Source organism: Aegilops tauschii, chromosome 3 (assembly GCF_002575655.3).
Source record: "Aegilops tauschii subsp. strangulata cultivar AL8/78 chromosome 3, Aet v6.0, whole genome shotgun sequence".
Lineage (NCBI taxonomy): Eukaryota > Viridiplantae > Streptophyta > Magnoliopsida > Poales > Poaceae > Aegilops > Aegilops tauschii.
This window is the reverse complement of record NC_053037.3, coordinates 18,542,401-18,562,488: the sequence shown is the minus strand read 5'-3', so window position 1 is coordinate 18,562,488 and position 20,088 is coordinate 18,542,401.

Genomic DNA, 20,088 nt, shown 5'->3' with positions numbered 1-20,088 from the left:
GTGAGCCTCTTGTTCATGAATGTTTTACATTACCAAATTGATGTTTGTGTGATTTGGATATATAGTTACTCGTATAATTATCTTACCCGTACGTTGTTTGTTATACATAGTGTCATGGTTTTGATATCCGTCCCCGTCGGCCCTCGTCCTTGTTATGATTCGGATGTGGTATATTCTCTTTTAAAACTAGTTGTTGCATTTCGTGTTTATGACAAATTATGCCCATCAAGTTGACATAGATATTTTTGTCTAGGAGGTTTGTGAACCGGAAATTCCAACCGACCCTATTGTCGAGAGGTTAAATTTAGTTGAAAGAGAAAACGAGTATTTGAAAGAAAAATTGAAAAGAATTGAGGGGGAGAAGATGGAATTGGAGTTGCATGTTGCCGATGTCGTCGATGATCACAAGATCAAGATGGAGAAAATGCGCTGGAAGATTAGAAAGATTAGAAAATATGCCATTGATAGTGAGGCTTGGTATCATTATGCTGTTGGATCAATTGTTACCTTAGTTGCGATCTTGATCGCATTTGTTGTTGCATTTAAACTTTTTAGTTAGAGTGTTATTTGTTTGTTGCATTTAAGTCTTGTATAAACTTTATGTATGAACTTTATGTATGAACTTTATGTATGAACTTGTATTAATTTGGTCTATTCGGTGTTGTGTAATGAAGATGAGCCGACAATGGATGTACGATGACCGATGCTCTCCCGAGTTCATTAATGGCGTGCAAACTTTTCTGCTTGCGGCTGAGGCAAACAAGCGGGCGGATGGTTTTATGCCTTGTCCATGTTTAGTCTGTAAGAATGATCACAATTACTCTACGTCAAGAACCATTCACGTCCACCTGTTTGAGTCCAGTTTCATGCCCCACTATAATGTTTGGACCAAACACGGAGAAAGAGGGGTTATGATGGAAGACAATGAAGAAGAAGAGGACGACGACAGCTATCCTGGCCATGGGTTCCCTGAATACAATGGTACAATAATGGGGGAAGAAGCTGAGCCGGCAATGCGGGATGAAGCTGAAGAAGAGGCATCAGATGAGCCCGCTGATGATCTAGGTCGGGCCATTGCCGATGCAAAGAGAAACTGCGCAAGTGAAAAGGTTAAGAAGAAGTTGCAGCGCATGTTAGAGGATCACAAGAAATTGTTGTACCCGAATTGCGAAGCTGACAAGAAAAAGTTGGGCACCACACTGCAATTGCTGCAATGGAAGGCAGAGAATGGTGTATCTGACAAGGGATTTGGAAAGTTGCTGGTAATGATAAAGAATATGCTTCCAAAGGACAACAAATTGCCCGAGAGTACGTACGAAGCAAAGAAGGTTGTCTGCCCTCTAGGGTTAGAGGTGCAGAAGATACATGCATGCCCTAATGACTGCATCCTTTACCGCGGTGAGTACGAGGATTTGAACGCTTGCCCGGTATGCGGTGCATTGCGCTATAAGATCAGGCGCGATGACCCTGGTGATGTCGAGGGCGAGCGCCCCAGGAAGAAGATTCCTGCCAAGGTGATGTGGTATGCTCCTATAATACCACGGTTGAAACGTTTGTTCCAAAACAAAGAGCATGCCAAGGCGATGCGATGGCACATAGAAGACCGTAAGAAAGACGGAAAGTTGAGAGTACCCGCTGACGGGTCGCAGCGGAGAAAAATTGAGAGAAAGTACGGGAAGGAGTTTGCATATGACGCAAGGAACGTATGGTTTGGTCTAAGCGCAGATGGCATTAATCCTTTTGGGGAGCAGAGCAGCAACCATAGCACCTGGCCTGTGACTCTATGTTTGTATAACCTTCCTCCTTGGTTGTGCATGAAGCGGAAGTTCATTATGATGCCAGTGCTCATCCAAGGCCCTAAGCAACCCGACAACGACATTGATGTGTACCTAAGGCCATTAGTTGAAGAACTCTTACAGCTGTGGAATGGAACAGGTGTACGTGCGTGGGATGAGCACATGGGGGAAGAATTTGACCTAAAGGCCTTGCTGTTCGTGACCATCAATGATTGGCCTGCTCTCAGTAACCTTTCAGGACAGACAAACAAGGGATACCGCGCATGCACGCACTGTTTGGATGATACCGACAGTATATATTTGGACAATTGTAGAAAGAATGTGTACCTGGGACATCGTCGATTTCTTCCGAGCAAGCATCCCGTAAGAAAGAAAGGCAAGCATTTCAAAGGTGAGGCGGATCACTGGACGAAGCCTCGCCACTGTACTGGTGCTGATGTACATGATATGGTCAAGGATTTGAAGGTAGTCTTTGGAAAGGGTCCTGGCGGACAACCTGTTCCGTATGACGCTGACGGACGCGCACCCATGTGGAAGAAGAAATCTATATTTTGGGACCTGCCCTATTGGAAAGATCTAGAGGTCCGCTCTGCAATCGACGTGATGCACGTGACGAAGAATCTTTGCGTGACCCTGCTTGGCTTCTTGGGCGTGTATGGGCGTGATGTATTTACTATTTCGGAAGAGGTTTCAATTGATTATGATGAGAACAAAGTTGCTACTTATGATGATTATTGTGATGAAACTTATGCTATAAAAAGTAGTGATGATTATATTTATAAAAGTTGTCATGATTATGATTACCTTTTTTATGAACATTACTCCTTTAATGTGGAAACAATTTATAGTATTCGAGTCTCTTATGATACTCCCACTATTCCGAATGAGAAGAATTTTGCTTATGTGGAGAGTAGTAAAATTTCTATGCAAGTAGATCATGAAAAGAATGCTTTAGGTGCTGGTTATATTGTTGAATTCATTCATGATTCTACTGAAAATTATTATGAGGGAGGAACATATGCTTGTAGGAATTGCAATAATATCAAGTTTCCTCTCTATGTGCTTAAAATTTTAAAGTTATGCTTGTTTTGCCTTCCTATGCTAGCTGATTATTGTTCCCATAAGTTGTTTGCTCACAAAATCCCTATGCATAGGAAGTGGGTTAGACTTAAATGTGCTTGCCATGTGTTTCATGATTCTCTCTTTATGTTTCAATTCTTATCTCTTATGTGAGCATCATTGAAATCATCATGCCTAGCTGGGGGCGTTAAACGATAGCGCTTGTTGGGAGGCAACCCAATTTTGTTTTAGTTTCTTGCTTTTTGGTTCTGTTTAGGAATAAATAATCTATCTAGCCTCTGGTTAGATGTGGTTTTATGTTTTAATTAGTGTTTGTGCCAAGTAAGACCTATAGGATCTTCTTGGATGATAGTTATTTGATCTTGCTGAAAATTCCAGAAACTTTCTGTTCACTAAAACAATTGTTTAAAATCACCAGAATGTGATAAAATACTGATTCCAATTGCAGTAGATCAATAAACAAATTATCTAGGTCTTACTATTTTGGTTGATATTTATGAGTTCCAGAAGTTTGCGTTAGTTACAGATTATTACAGACTGTTCTGTTTTTGACAGATTCTGTTTTTCGTGTGTTGTTTGCTTATTTTGATGAATCTATGGCTAGTAAAATAGTTTATAAACCATAGAGAAGTTGGAATACAGTAGGTTTAACACCAATATAAATAAAGAATGAGTTCAATACAGTACCTTGAAGTGGTGTGTTGTTTTCTTCCGCTAACGGAGCTCACGAGTTTTCTGTTGAGTTTTGTGTTGTGAAGTTTTCAAGTTTTGGGTAAAGATTCGATGGACTATGGAATAAGGAGTGGCAAGAGCCTAAGCTTGGGGATGCCCAAGGCACCCAAAGGTACAATTTAAGGATAACCTAGCGTCTAAGCTTGGGATGCCCCGGAAGGCATCCCCTCTTTCGTCTTCGTTCATCGGTAACTTTACTTGGAGCTATATTTTTATTCACCACATGATATGTGTTTTGCTTGGAGCGTCATTTTATTTTCTTTAGATTTGCTTGCTGTTTGAATAAAATACCAAGATCTGAAATTCTTAAATGAGAGAGAGAGTCTTCACAAAGCTACATAATTATTTAACTACTCATTAATCTTCACTTATATCTTTTTGGAGTAGTTTGTCATTTACTCGTGTGCTTCACTTATATCCTATGAGTAAATGGTTGAATGAATTGAATATCATAAATCTGAAATTATATTTGTTTCATATGCTTATCCCATGGGGAGTAATGACTTTACATATAAGAAGTAGAGGTGGTAAATTTATTGAAGGTTAGCAAACGTCGTATTGGTCACTTGAACAATTCATGAAAGAATATTGAAGGAAGCGAGATTTCACATATAATACTATCTTGGACATCTTCTATGATTGTGAGCCCCATTAATTATTTTCAAACCTGAGCAAATTAGTTGAAGTTGGACAAGGAAGACAACATAATGAGTTATGCTTGGGTATATTTGTATAGAAGTTATATTGTTATGGATCCTCTAACATGTGGTGCTTGCTATTTAGAATCCTTTGCTAGCCAAAATATCTGTACTAAGCGGGAATACTGCTTGTGCATCCAAATTCCTTGAACCAAGTTTCTTCCATGAGTGTCCACCATATCTACCTATATGCGGTATTTACCTACCGTTCCAAGTAAATTTGCATGTGCCAAACTCTAAACCTTCAAATAATAATCTGTTTTGTATGCCCGAATCGCTCATGTAGCGACTAGGGGCTGTCAGTATCTTCCATGCTAGGTGGGTTATTCTCACGATGAGTGGACTCCGTTCATCATTCACGAGAAAATGGCTGGTAACTGGGATGCCTAGTCCTATGATCAAAAGATCAAAAACAAATTCGCAAATAATTTAAACAAAACTCCCCCAGGATTGTTGATAGTTGGACGGCACCCGTTGTTTGGTACAAGCCGTGGAGTGTGAATGTTGGTGGAGGGGGAGTAAAAATCTTCACCTTTCTGCGTGGGAACCGCCTATAATGTATGTAGTATGGAAGATATTGGGAACTCTTGGTCGTTATGTTGACAATGAAAGCATACCTCTCAAAATTATTTTCATCTCTCTTTTTGCTTCGAGCTTTGGCACCTCTGCAAATCCCTGCTTCCCTCTGCGAAGGGCCTATCTTTTACTTTTATGCAAGAGTTAGTAGTATTCCTTCTCATTCCAGCCCACTCTTTAGTTGGCAATCATGTGTTGGGGAAAGATCTAAGCATATATGGCCATTCAAATATATTTGAGCATGAATTATTACTGTTGACATTACCCTTGAGGTAAAAGGTTGGGAGGCGAAACATTAAGCCCCTATCTTTCTCTGTGTTCGATGAATACTATTTGTTCTAAAAATATGCTTTGAGTGGTAGCAATCATGGAAGACTATATGATAGTTGAGTATGTGGGATTTGCTAAATGAAAGCTCTGACATAGACTCTTCCTGAAAATAAGATGAATTGTAATTGTTTGATGACTAATAACACGGTTTGTTAGTTTTCAAGAAAGTTTATGATCTATACTTTAACATGTGAATAGCTTGTTACTTGATCATGAGAAGTTTTATGAGATGAGCTACTATTATGACATATAATGATGCTAGAAAAGGTGATTGAAATTATCATTGATCAAACTTATGCACCTGCTAGCATTCACACTTCATAAATTATTTCTTTTATCATTTACCTACTCGAGGACGAGCAGGAATTAAGCTTGGGGATGCTGATACGTCTCCAATGTATCTATAATTTATGAAGTAGTCATGCTATTATATTATTCATCTTGGATGTTTAATGGGCTTTACTATGCACTTTTATATTACTTTTGGGACTAACCTATTGATCCGGAGCCCAGTGCCAGTTTTTGTTTTTTCCCTTGTTTTAGTATTTCGCGGAAAAGGAATATCAAACGGAGTCCAAACGGAATGAAACCTCCGGAAAAGCTATTTTTGGAAAGAAAGCAATACAGGAGACTTGGAGTGCACGTCAGGAGATCAATGAGGAGGGCACGAGGCAGGGGGCGCGCCCACCCCCTGGGTGCGCCCTCCACCCTCGTGGGCCCCTCGTGGCTCCCCTTACCGACTTCTTTCGCCTATATATCTCCATATACCCTAAAACCATCGGGGAACAGAAGAGATCGGGAGTTTCGCCGCCGCAAGCCTCTGTAGCCACCAAAAACCAATCGGGACCCTGTTTCGGCACCCTGCCGGAGGGGGAGGGATCCCTCACCGGTGGCCATCTTCATCATCCCGGCGCTCTCCATGACGAGGAGGGAGTAGTTCACCCTCGGGGCTGAGTGTATGTACCAGTAGCTATGTGGTTGATCTCTCTCTCTCTCTCGTGTTCTTGAGGTGATACGATCTTGATGTATCGCGAGCTTTGCTATTATAGTTGGATATTATGATGTTTCTCCCCCTCTACTCTCTTGTAATGGATTAAGTTTTTCCTTTGAAGTTATCTTATCGGATTGAGTCTTTAAGGATTTGAGAACACTTGATGTATGTCATGCCGTGCTTATCTGTGGTGACAATGGGATATCACGTGATCCACTCGATGTATGTTTTGGTGATCAACTTGCGGGTTTCGCCCATGACCTATGCATAGGGGTTGGCACACGTTTTCGTCTTGACTCTCCGGTAGAAACTTTGGGGCATTCTTTGAAGTACTTTGTGTTGGTTGAATAGATGAATATGAGATTGTGTGATGCATATCGTATAATCATGCCTACGGATACTTGAGGTGACATTGGAGTATCTAGGTGACATTAGGGTTTTGGTTGATATGTGTCTTAAGGTGTTATTCTAGTACGAACTCTTGAATACATCGATCCGAAAGAATAACTTTGAGGTGGTTTCGTACCTACCATAATCTCTTCGTTTGTTCTCCGCTATTAGTGACTTTGGAGTGACTCTTTGTTGCATGTTGAGGGATAGTTATATGATCCAATTATGTTATTATTGTTGAGAGAACTTGCACTAGTGAAAGTATGAACCCTAGGCCTTGCTTCCTAGCATTGCAATACCGTTTACGCTCATTTTTTATCATTAGTTACCTTGCTGTTTTTATATTTTCAGATTATAAAAACCTATATCTACCATCCATATTGCATTTGTATCACCATCTCTTCGCCGAACTAGTGCACCTATACAATTTATCATTGTATTGGGTGTGTTGGGGACACAAGAGACTCTTTGTTATTTGGTTGCAGGGTTGCTTGAGAGAGACCATCTTCATCCTACGCCTCCCACGGATTGATAAACCTTAGGTCATCCACTTGAGGGAAATTTGCTACTGTCCTACAAACCTCTGCACTTGGAGGCCCAACAACGTCTACAAGAAGAAGGTTGCGTAGTAGACATCAGGCCCCACCTCCACCGTCCACGATGGTAGCCGACCGGACGCCATGGCAGGAGCCTACCGGGCCCATGGCCCCACAGGCCCGGCCGGGCCCTCAAAGGCCCGGACAGCTCCCGCCTCCGCGCAGCAGCTGGCACGCCGCCGGCGTCGCTGTCCCAGTCCAAGCCGCTCCCCTACCTCCCCGTACAGAGGGCGTCGCGGTCGCGCCGGAGCCGACCTGCAAGGACCCAGAAGGGACCCTACGGGCTCAGATCGGGGCCGGGGACGCGCCACCGGCCGGCCAGCACCACTAGACCACCCCGCCGCCAAGAGGCGGCACCACCACGGCGAGCACCGCCGGCCTCCACACCAGGACGCCGGACCGCCACCGCCGAGGCGCACCACTGCCGGCCATCACCGCCCGAGCAGGGGAGGACCGTGCGCGGGAAAGGGCAAGCCCACCGCTGCCAGCATCTCGCGGCCGAAGGCCGGCGGCGCGCGCTGACGGCGGTGGGAGGAGGGAGGGGCGCGGGGAGGGGCTGGAGGCGCGTGGTGGAAGGGCCCCCGGCCGCCTCGCTCGGGGAGGCGGCGCAGGGGTACGGGGGCGTGGAGGGGGGGGGGGGGGGGGTGTCTTCTATTTTTTACCAGCTCAACGTCTTAGCATGTCATCATAGGAAAAGTAAATCTAAAGGTGAAGGTACAAACCGGTGAAGGATCCACTTCTCGTCCCATTGTGAAGATTGGTGCAGCCAATCCTGGTATAATATTGTGAATGTTTGCTGAGATTGGAGCGGCACATGAAGCTGCAGTGGCGTAGTCCATGGACCACCCTGTTAATTTGGCCCATTACTTCACTATATAGTTTATGCTAATTAACAAAAAAAATTATCTTTGCTTGCATCGGCCAAGGCCAAAGCCCAAAATACAAGGACTGCAGCTGATCCGATCGCTAGGCTTTCTCGTTTGCTTCGTATTCTGTATGCTCCCAGCCTCCTAGAAAAACTCGCCTCGTTTCCTTCATATCCTATATGATTACTCGAACCGACGCACGGCCGGCGACCTAGCGAGGCACAAAGATGAAGGCAGCACAAGACAGTGATTAACGGCCGGTGGCGGGGACGTAGAGGCAGATTGGAGGAGTGTGCTAGGGCCTGCGGCACCTAGGCGCACTAGTAGAAAAAGGATCAAATGTCAAGCACATTAGTGCCGGTTTGCTTTTGAGCCGGCACTAATGTGTGCATTAGTGCCGGTTCCAATGGCTAGCCAGCCGCTTTCATTAGTACCGGTTTGTGGCCGACCTTTAGCACCGGTTCGTGCCACGGACCGGTACTAAAGTGAGTGGTGGCAAGATGTTGTCAGTCCGGGGCCCCTCCAGCACCTTTAGTATCCTTCGTCCACCCGAGCTCGCTCTGTTCTTCCCCTTTCCCCTCTCCTCTCTATTCTTCCCCTCTTCCTCTCGAGCTCATCACACATTTTGCCCAAAATTTGTCAAGATTTGAAGGCCCCCATCCATTCAAATGATCACAAAGGTTAGCAACTTTGTCCTTTCATCTCTCATTGCTAGATTAGCTCTTGCAATGCTTTGTATGGTGATTAATTTATGAGTTTAGTAATTTGGTAGAAAATATATGTGCTAGTATTTGATTTATATGCAATTTGTGGTCAAAACTAACACTTAGTTTGCATATGTAGGTGTGGTTTACTTAGTGCCTTCTAAATCTCCGTCGTAACCACAGTCGATCGCCCGCACCGTTCCGTCGCCGGCACCACCTTGTGGTGAGCCTCTTGTTCATGAATGTTTTACATTACCAAATTGATGTTTGTGTGATTTGGATATATAGTTACTCGTATAATTATCTTACCCGTACGTTGTTTGTTATACATAGTGCCATGGTTTTGATATCCGTCCCCGTCGGCCCTCATCCTTGTTATGATTCGGATGTGGTATATTCTCTTTTAAAACTAGTTGTTGCATTTCGTGTTTATGAAAAATTATGTCCATCAAGTTGACATAGATATTTTTGTCTAGGAGGTTTGTGAACTGGAAATTCCAACCGACCATATTGTCGAGAGGTTAAATTTAGTTGAAAGAGAAAACGAGTATTTGAAAGAAAAATTGAAAAGAATTGAGGGGGAGAACATGGAATTGGAGTTGCATGTTGCCGATGTCGTCGATGATCACAAGATCAAGATGGAGAAAATGCGCTTGAAGATTAGAAAGATTAGAAAATATGCCATTGATAGTGATGCTTGGTATCATTATGCTGTTGGATCAATTGTTACCTTAGTTGCGATCTTGATCGCATTTGTTGTTGCATTTAAATTCTTTTGTTAGAGTTATTTGTTTGTTGCATTTAAGTCTTGTATGAACTTTATGTATGAACTTGTATTAATTTGGTCTATTTGGTGTTGTGTAATGAAGATGAGCCGACAATGGATGTACGATGACCGATGCTCTCCCGAGTTCATTAATGGCGTGCAAATTTTTCTGGTTGCGGCTGAGGCAAACAGGCGGGCAGATGGTTTTATGCCTTGTCCATGTTTAGTCTGTAAGAATGATCACAATTACTCTACGTCAAGAACCATTCACGTCCACCTGTTTAAGTCCGGGTTCATGTGTTGGGGAACGTAGCAGAAATTCAAAATTTTCTACGCATCACCAAGATCAATCTATGGAGTAATCTAGCAACGAGGGGAAGGGGAGTGCATCTACATACCCTTGTAGATCGCGAGCGGAAGCGTTCAAGAGAACGGGGTTGATGGAGTCGTACTCGGTAACACTTAGCAACCGAACCGGTATCTAATACCCTGGTGCTGCTAGGAGTACTAGTAAAGTACACATTCATATAATGTATATCCAATATACTTCTGTCGACCTTGCCTGCCTTCTCATCTACCAAGTATCTGGGGTAGTACTGCTTCAGTGACCGTTCCTCTCATTACAGAAGCACTCATTCTCGGGTTTGGGTTCAACCTTGGGATTCTCCACTAGAGCAGCAAATGATTTGCCGTTTCATGAAGTATCCCTTTTGCCCTTGCCCTTCTAGAAACTAGTGGTTTTACTAACCATCAACAATTGATGCTCCTTCTTGATTTCTACTTTCGCGGTGTCAAACATCACGAATAGCTCAAGGATCATCATAACTATCCCTGATATATTATAGTTCATCACGAAGCTCTACTAGCTTGGTGGCAGTGACTATGGAGAACCATCACTATCTCATCTAGGAGATTAACTACCACTCGATTCAAGCGATTGTGGTACTCAGACAATCTGAGCACATGCTCAACGATTGAGCTTTTCTCCCTTAGTTTGCAGGCTTAAGAAACTTGTCAGAGGTCTCATACCTCTTGACGTGGGCACTAGTCTGAAATCCCAATTTCAGTCTCCGGAACATCTCATATGTTCTGCGACGTTTCAAAACCGTCTTTGGTGCCACAATTCTAAACCGTTAGCATTACTCACTGAACTATCACGTAGTCATCAAAACGTGTGTGTCAGATGTTTCGCAACACCTACAGACGACGCTGAGGTTCAGCACACCGAGCGGTGCATTAAGGACATAAGCCTTCTGTGCAGCAATGAGGACAATCCTCAGTTTACGGACCCAGTCCGCATAATTGCTACTACCAACTTTCAACTAAATTTTCTCTAGGAACGTGTCTTAAACAGTAGAACTAAAGCGTATGACATAATTTGCAAAGATCTTTTGACTATGTTCATGATAATGAAGTTTATCTGATTATTGAACTCCCACTCAGATAGACATCCCTCTAGTCATCTAAGTGATTCATGATCCGAGTCAAACTAGGCCGTGTCCGATCATCACGTGAGACGGACTAGTCATCATCGGTGAACATCTCCATGTTGATCGTATCTGCTATGCGACTCATGTTCGACCTTTCGATCTCTTGTGTTCCGAAGCCATGTCTGTACATGCTAGGCTCGTCAAGTCAATCTAAGTGTTTCGCATGTGTTCCGAGGCCATGTCTGTACATGCTAGGCTCGTCAACACCCGTTGTATTCGAACGTTAGAATCTATCACACCCGATCATCACGTGGTGCTTCGAAACAACGAACCTTCGCAACGGTGCACAATTAGGGGGAACACGTCTCTTGAAATTTTAGTGAGGGATCATCTTATTTATGCTACCGTTGTTCTAAGCAAATAAGATGTAAACATGACAAACATCACATGCAAATCATAAAGTGACATGATATGGCCAATATCATCTTGCGCCTTTTGATCTCCATCTTCGAGGCGCGGCATGATCACCTTTGTCACCGGCATGACACCATGATCTCCATCATCATGATCTCCATCATCGTGTCTTCATGAAGTTGTCTCGCCAACTATTACTTCTACTACTATGGCTAACAGTTAGCAATAAAGTAAAGTAATTACATGGCGTTTTCATTGACACGCAGGTCATACAATAAATTAAGACAACTCCTATGGCTCCTGCTGGTTGTCATACTCATCGACATGCAAGTCGTGATTCCTATTACAAGAACATGATCAATCTCATACATCACATATATCATTCATCACATCCATTTGGCCATATCACATCACATAGCATACCCTGCAAAAACAAGTTAGACGTCCTCTAATTGTTGTTGCATGTTTTACGTGGCTGCTATGGGTTTCTAGCAAGAACGTTTCTTACCTACGCAAAACCACAACGTGATATGCCAATTTCTATTTACCCTTCATAAGGACCCTTTTCATCGAATCCGTTCCGACTAAAGTGGGAGAGACAGACACCCGCTAGCCACCTTATGCAATTAGTGCATGTCAGTCGGTGGAACCTGTCTCACGTAAGTGTACGTGTAAGGTCGGTCCGGGCCGCTTCATCCCACAATGCCGCCGAAACAAGATAAGACTAGTAGCGGCAAGAAGAATTGACAACATCGACGCCCACAACTACTTTGTGTTCTACTCGTGCATAGAAACTACGCATAGACCTAGCTCATGATGCCACTGTTGGGGAACGTAGCAGAAATTCAAAATTTTCTACGCATCACCAAGATCAATCTATGGAGTAATCTAGCAACGAGGGGAAGGGGAGTGCATCTACATACCCTTTTAGATCGCGAGCGGAAGCGTTCAAGAGAACGGGGTTGATGGAGTCATACTCGTCGTGATCCAAATCTCCGATGATCCTAGCGCCGAACGGACGGCACCTCCGCGTTCAACACACGTACGGAGCAGCGACGTCTCCTCCTTCTTGATCCAGCAAGGGGGGAGGAGAGGTTGATGGAGATCCAGTAGCACGACGGCGTGGTGGAAGTAGCGGGATCCCGGCAGGGCTTCGCCAAGCGCAAGCGGGGAGGAAGAGGTGTCACGGGAGGGAGAGGGAGGCGCCAGGGCTTAGGTGTTGCTGCCCTCCCTTCCCCCCACTATATATAGGGCCAAGGGAGAGGGGGGGGCAGCCTTGGCCCTTCCTCCAAGGAAGGGTGCGGCCAGGGAGGAGTCCTTCCCCCCCAAGGCACCTCGGAGGTGCCTTCCCCCTTTAGGACTCTCCCTTTTTTTTTCTTATCTCTTGGCGCATGGGCCTCTTGGGGCTGGTGCCCTTGGCCCATATAGGCCAAGGCGCACCCCCTACAGCCCATGTGCCCCCCCGGGGCTGGTGGACCCCCTTGGTGGACCCCCGGACCCCTTTTGGCACTCCCGGTACAATACCGATAAAGTGCGAAACTTTTCCGGCGACCAAAATAAGACTTCCCATATATAAATCTTTACCTTCGGACCATTCCGGAACTCCTCGTGACGTCCGGGATCTCATCCGGGACTCCGAACAACTTTCGGGTTACCGCATACTAATATCTCTATAACCCTAGCGTCACCGAACCTTAAGTGTGTAGACCCTACGGGTTCGGGAACCATGCAGACATGACCGAGACGTTCTCCGGTCAATAACCAACAGCGGGATCTGGATACCCATGTTGGCTCCCACATGTTCCACGATGATCTCATCGGATGAACCACGATGTCGAGGATTCAATCAATCCCGTATACAATTCCCTTTGTCTATCGGTATGTTACTTGCCCGAGATTCGATCGTCGGTATCCCTATACCCTGTTCAATCTCGTTACCGGCAAGACTCTTTACTCGTTCCGTAACTCACATCATCCCGTGATCAACTCCTTGGTCACATTGTGCACATTATGATGATGTCCTACCGAGTGGGCCCAGAGATACCTCTACGTTTACACGGAGTGACAAATCCCAGTCTCGATTCGTGCCAACCCAACAGACACTTTCGGAGATACCTGTAGTGCACCTTTATAGTCACCCAATTACGTTGTGACGTTTGGTACACCCAAAGCATTCCTACGGTATCCGGGAGTTGCACAATCTCATGGTCTAAGGAAATGATACTTGACATTAGAAAAGCTCTTAGCAAACGAACTACACGATCTTGTGCTAGGCTTAGGATTGGGTCTTGTCCATCACATCATTCTCCTAATGATGTGATCCCGTTATCAACGACATCCAATGTCCATGGTCAGGAAACCGTAACCATCTATTGATCAACGAGCTAGTCTCCTAGAGGCTTACTAGGGACATGGTGTTGTCTATGTATCCACACATGTATCTGAGTTTCCTATCAATACAATTCTAGCATGGATAATAAACGATTATCATGAACAAGGAAATATAATAATAACCAATTTATTATTGCCTCTAGGGCATATTTCCAACATCATGCCCCACTATAATGTTTGGACCAAGCACGGAGAAAGAGGGGTTGTGAAGGAACACAATGAAGAAGAAGAGGACGACGACAGCTATCCTGGCCATGGGTTTCCTGAATACGATGATACAACAATGGGTGAAGAAGCTGAGCTGGCAATGCGGGAAGAAGCTGAAGAAGAGGCATCAGATGAGCCCGCTGATGATCTAGGTCGGGCCATTGCCGATGCAAAAAAAAACTGCGCAAGTGATTTGGAGAAGAAGAAGTTGCAGCGCATGTTAGAGGATCACAAGAAATTTTTGTACCCAAATTGCGAAGCTGACAAGAAAAAGTTGGGCACCACACTGGAATTGCTGCAATGGAAGGCAGAGAATGGTGTATCTGACAAGGGATTTGGAAAGTTGCTGGTAATGATAAAGAATATGCTTCCAAAGGACAACGAATTGCCCGAGAGTACGTACGAAGCAAAGAAGGTTGTCTGCCCTCTAGGGTTAGAGGTGCAGAAGATACATGCATGCCCTAATGACTGGATCCTCGACCGCGGTGAGTACGAAGATTTGAGCGCTTGCCCGGTATGCGGTGCATTGCGCTATAAGATCAGGCGTGATGACCCTTGAGATGTCGAGGGCGAGCGCCCCAGGAAGAAGATTCCTGCCAAGGTGATGTGGTATGCTCCTATAATACCACGGTTGAAACGTTTGTTCCAAAACAAAGAGCATGCCAAGGCGATGCGATGGCACAGAGAAGACCGTAAGAAAGACGGAAAGTTGAGATTACCCGCTGACGGGTCGCAACGAAGAAAAATTGAGAGAAAGTACGGGAAGGAGTTTGCAGATGACGCAAGGAACGTATGGTTTGGTCTAAGCGCAGATGGCATTAATCCTTTTGGGGAGCAGAGCAGCAACCATAGCACCTGGCCTGTGACTCTATGTTTGTATAACCTTCCTCCTTGGTTGTGCATGAAGTGGAAGTTCATTATGATGCCAGTGCTCATCCAAGGCCCTAAGCAACCCGGCAACGACATTGATGTGTACCTAAGGCCATTAGTTGAAGAACTCTTACAGCTGTGGAATGGAACAGGTGTACGTGCGTGGGATGAGCACATGGGGGAAGAATTTGACCTAAAGGCGTTGCTGTTCGTGACCATCAATGATTGATCTGCTCTCAGTAACCTTTCAGGACAGAAAACAAGGGATACCGCGGATGCACGCACTGTTTGGATGATACCGACAATATATATTTGGAGAATTGTAGGAAGAATGTGTACCTGGGACATCGTCGATTTCTTCCGAGCAGGCATCCCGTAAGAAAGAAAGGCAAGCATTTCAAAGGTGAGGCGGATCACCGGACGAAGCCTCGGCACCGTACTGGTGCTGATGTACATGATATGGTCAAGGATTTGAAGGTAATCTTTGGAAAGGGTCCTGGCGGACAACCTATTCGAAAGGACGCTGACGGACGCGCACCCATGTGGAAGAAGAAATCTATATTCTGGGACCTGCCCTATTGGAAAGACCTAGAGGTCCGCTCTGCAATCGACGTGATGCACGTGACGAAGAATCTTTGCGTGACCCTTCTTGGCTTCTTGGGCGTGTATGGGAAGACAAAAGATACACCTGAGGCACGGGAGGACCGGCAACATATGCATGGAAAAGACGACATACATCAGGGGCATGCCAGCTACGCTCTTACCAAAGAAGAGAAGGAAATCTTGTTTGAATGCATGCTCAGTATTAAGGTACCGTCTGGCTTCTCGTCGAATATAAAGGGAATAATAAACATGGCAGAGAAAAAGTTCCAGAACCTAAAGTCTCATGGCTGCCACGTGATTATGACGCAACTGCTAGGCCAGAAGGAAGCATCTCCAAGGGCCATGAAAATGAGGAGGTCATTGAGTTTTGTATTGACTTTATTCCTGACCTTAAGCCGATTGGTGTTCCTGAATCGCGGCATAAGGGCAGACTAGATGGAAAAGGCACGCTAGGAGGGAATCAAAAAATATGTATGGACGGACATTCTCTCACTGAAGCACACTACACAGTTATACAGAATTCCGCCTTGGTGGCTCCGTATATGGACGAACATAAGAATTTTCTACGCTCCAAACACCCGGAGCGGTCTGATGACTGGATTACACGTGAACAAACCAGGAGTTTCGCCGGCTGGTTGTAGACACGTACCATGCATGACGCCTCTATTGAAGATGACCTGTACTCGCTGTCCCAGTTACCATCTTCGAATATAATGACTTTCAAAGGGTACGAGATAAATGGTAATACATTTTACACGATCGCCCAAGATAAGAAGAGCACCAACCAAAACAGTGGTGTCCACTTTGATGCAACAACCAAGACGGGAAAGGAAACATATTATGGTTACATAGAGGAGATATGGGAACTTGACTATGGACGTGATTTGAAGGTCCCTTTGTTTCGGTGCAAATGGGTCAATATAACACGATATGGGGTAACGGAAGACCCGCAGTATGGAATGACAACAGTAGATCTCAACAATCTTGCGTATGCAGACGAACCATTCGTCCTAGCTAATGATGTGGCACAGGTTTTCTATGTGAAGGATATGTCTACCAAGCCGAGAAAAAGAAAAGATAAGGAAGCGAATGCATCATACGATGAGCCAAAGCGCCACATAGTTCTTTCTGGGAAGAGAAACATCGTGGGAGTGGATGACAAGACAGACATGTCAGAAGATTATGAGAAGTTTGATGAAATTGCTCCATTCACAGTTAATATTGACCCGAGCATCCAGTTAAATGATGAAGATTTTCCATGGCTACGGCGCAAAGGGACATACGCGAAGAAAAAGTTTTACACCCAAAGATCTGGGATGTGATCGGCTTCACTATCATCACTTTCTTCTGTGTTTCACACCCAGGAGGGAATCTCTGTAATAGTTAGGGTAGTTATGTGTTTTGGCATTTGAAACGCGAAGAAATTTTATGTGCAAAGAAATTCTTTCATGCATTTACTGATTTTTTCAGCTAAATGACCCTGAAATTGAAAAGCATTTCAAATGCTCAGAAAGGTTGAAAGTTGGCATGGTATCATAATTTCACCCACATAGCATGTGCAAAAAAGTAGAGAGGGTTACCGCAAAAATTGGATGCACTTCGTGTATAAAATGGACAATCTCTTTCGAAGTATCAGGGTTTCGGATGAAAACTCATCCGTTACAAAGGGATTTCATTTTTTAAATAACCTAAGCATTACCAAATTGAATATAATGATAAAACACACTAATATTAAACATAAGAAAAAAGAATCACTGAAAATCTATTTTCAAAGTTAAGTTATTCACAAACTAGTGATTCACACAAATTTCAAATAATTCAAAATGTAAACTATTCAAATTTGTAAACTACCGGCACTAACCGAAAGTTTGTAATTTTTTGTACCTAAAGCAAAAATATTCCCAAAGAAACTCTAAATACAGCAAAAAACAACTCAAAAATAAATAAACCAAAAATAAATAAAGCAAAAAAATAAGAAAATAAAAAAGCCCACCTACTGGGCCAAAGCGGCCTGCATACGACTAGAAACCCAACCTGTAGTTGGGCCAGGATGCAGGCCCGCAAGCCCAGTAGGCCCACAGGCAGAGTAGGAGAGGTAGGCCCAGAAGGCCTGCTATTAAGAGGAGCTCAATGCAGTGCACGCGTCGGGGCTTATAAACTGGTCCTGGCGCTCCTCAACTAGCGAGGTGGGACTAAACTTCTGCGCCCCTCGCCTGGCAGCGCACACCCTTTAGTACCGGATGGTGGCACCAACCGGTACTAAAGGGTGGGCCTTTAGTACCGGTTGGTGCCACCAACCGGTACTAGCGCTTCCCGCCGCTTGGCCTGGCCAAAATCGACCTTTAGTACCGGTTGGTGGCTCCAACCGGTACTAAAGGACCATCCTATATAAGAAACACTTACGAAAATTTCGTCAGTTTCCTCCCAGTTCTCTCCGCTTCATCGCCGCCGCCCTGTCCCGCGCCATCGCCGCCACCGTCGCGCCGTCCCTCGTCGCCTCCACGCCGCCCCGTCCTCGTCGCGCCGTCCGCGTCGCCGGCCCGTCCCCATCCCGCACCGGCCCGCGTCCCTGTCCCCGCACCGGCCCGCGTCGCCGTCGCCGTCGCCTCGACCTCGCCCGCGCTGTGAGCCTCTGTCCCCCCTCTCCTCTCCCTCCAATCCAAGCCGCCGCGCGCGCCGCCGTCGCCGTCACCGTCGCCTGCACACACAACACATACACACACATACACACACACACACACCATACACACACATACACAATTCTTGTTCTGTTTTTAGTTTTTAGTTTTTCTGTTATTAGTTATTAGTTATTAGTTTTTTCAGTTTTTCTGTATTAATGTTATAGAAATGTTAGTTATATAGAAATGTTAGTTATATATAGAAATGTAGTTTTTTCTGTATTAATGTTATAGAAATGTTTGTTATATAGAAATGTTAAAGAAAAATTAGTTATACAATTTTAGTTATAGAAATGTTAGAAATGTTTGTTTTAGATATGGTCGATGTTTTTTTAGTTTATTATATTTTTAGTTATAAAATTTAGAATTTGCATATAAGAAATCACAATCCAATCATTTAAAAAATATTACTTTACTTTTGCGGCATATAGTATTTGTTGTCGACGATGCCCGGCCCGCATCCTCGCCATCGACCCGTTCGCGATGACGTCCTGCTTCAGAGGACCCATGTCTGGGATTGGGCTCTGCCGGGCTGACACTGGGAGGTGCTACCGGAGATATGATCCTGTGATGGTTCCTTGTCTTTTGGTGTCCACCGCCCGCGCCCCAGGAACCGCGAGTGGCCTAGATTCTTCTATAGTATTCGATCTTTATTAGCTACCTAGCCAGTGATGTATTCGAGATTATATATTATTTGAGACGATGTATTCGAGATTATATATTATTCGAGACGATGTATTCGAGATTATATATTATTCGAGACGATGTATTCGAGATTATATATTATTCGAGACGATGCATATTATGTACTATATGATTCAGTTTTTCCTTATTGATTGCATCCATGCATTGTAATTTGAATACTAAATTGTTTTATATTTCTTCTGTATTAGTTAAATAAAAGCTATGGCAGACAATATCGACAGAGAGGGAGAAGAGGCCCTGTTCGAGATCATACGCAGCCCTAGCAGGCCAGATGATCTGAATGAAGCAAATGACGGCTCCCAATATCTGAACAATACTGGGGAGGGTGATGATAAGATATTCGATCTCGACGACCGAGCTGATGAAGTCATGAACTATGATTATGATTATGATGACGCAGACAATGATTATGATGACGAATACAATGTTGATCTTGAAATAACAAAGACTACCGGCGAGGTATATTTATATAAGCAGGCATCTAGTGATCATCACATGTTTTTTTAATTGATGATATATTAACAAATCGATCTTTCTTCTTTCAGCCCTCCGGATCGAGCAAATCTGCTTCTACAGACAGCAGGACAAAGCGCGGCCCGAGCAAAAAGTTGAAGGAGGGTGTAAAGTACAACATCGATTCCATCAAAGCTAGTGGAGAACCCCTCACGCCTAAGAACATTGCGAGCAAATTCGTTCGTCAGTGCGGAGTTCTTGTGAAGGACCAACTCCCGATCTCCATTCAAGAATGGAAAGAGCCAAAAACTGAACGCCCAGATGTTACTTGGGTCGACGACAGAGCAAAACAAAAGCTTTGGGAATCTCTGATGGAACATTTCACCCTACCAGATTATTTCACTGATGCAGATGTGCAGAAAGTCAAGGACGCTGCTCTTAAGAAGATGGCAATTACATTCAACACCCACAAGAAAACTGTATGGACCAACTACCTCGCTGCAGGAAGGAAGACTCCAGAATTCAAGGGAACACTGGAGAAGCAAAGAGAACACTGGCCCGCTTTCGTGAAATTCAAGGAATCAGAATTATCTAAGGAACGGTCGACAAAAAACAAGGCCAATGCTGCAAAAAAGACGCAGTTCCATAGGCTGGGTCCAGGTGGCTACGCGGTGGCAGTGCCTAAGTGGGATAAGTCTGAGCAAGAGATGGAGGATGCAGGGGTCACTCCGGTTACTAGGAGCTGGCCCCCCAGGTGCAGAACTTGGTTCTATGCGCATGGGGGGGGGGGCGTTGGACCCGAAGACAGGCCT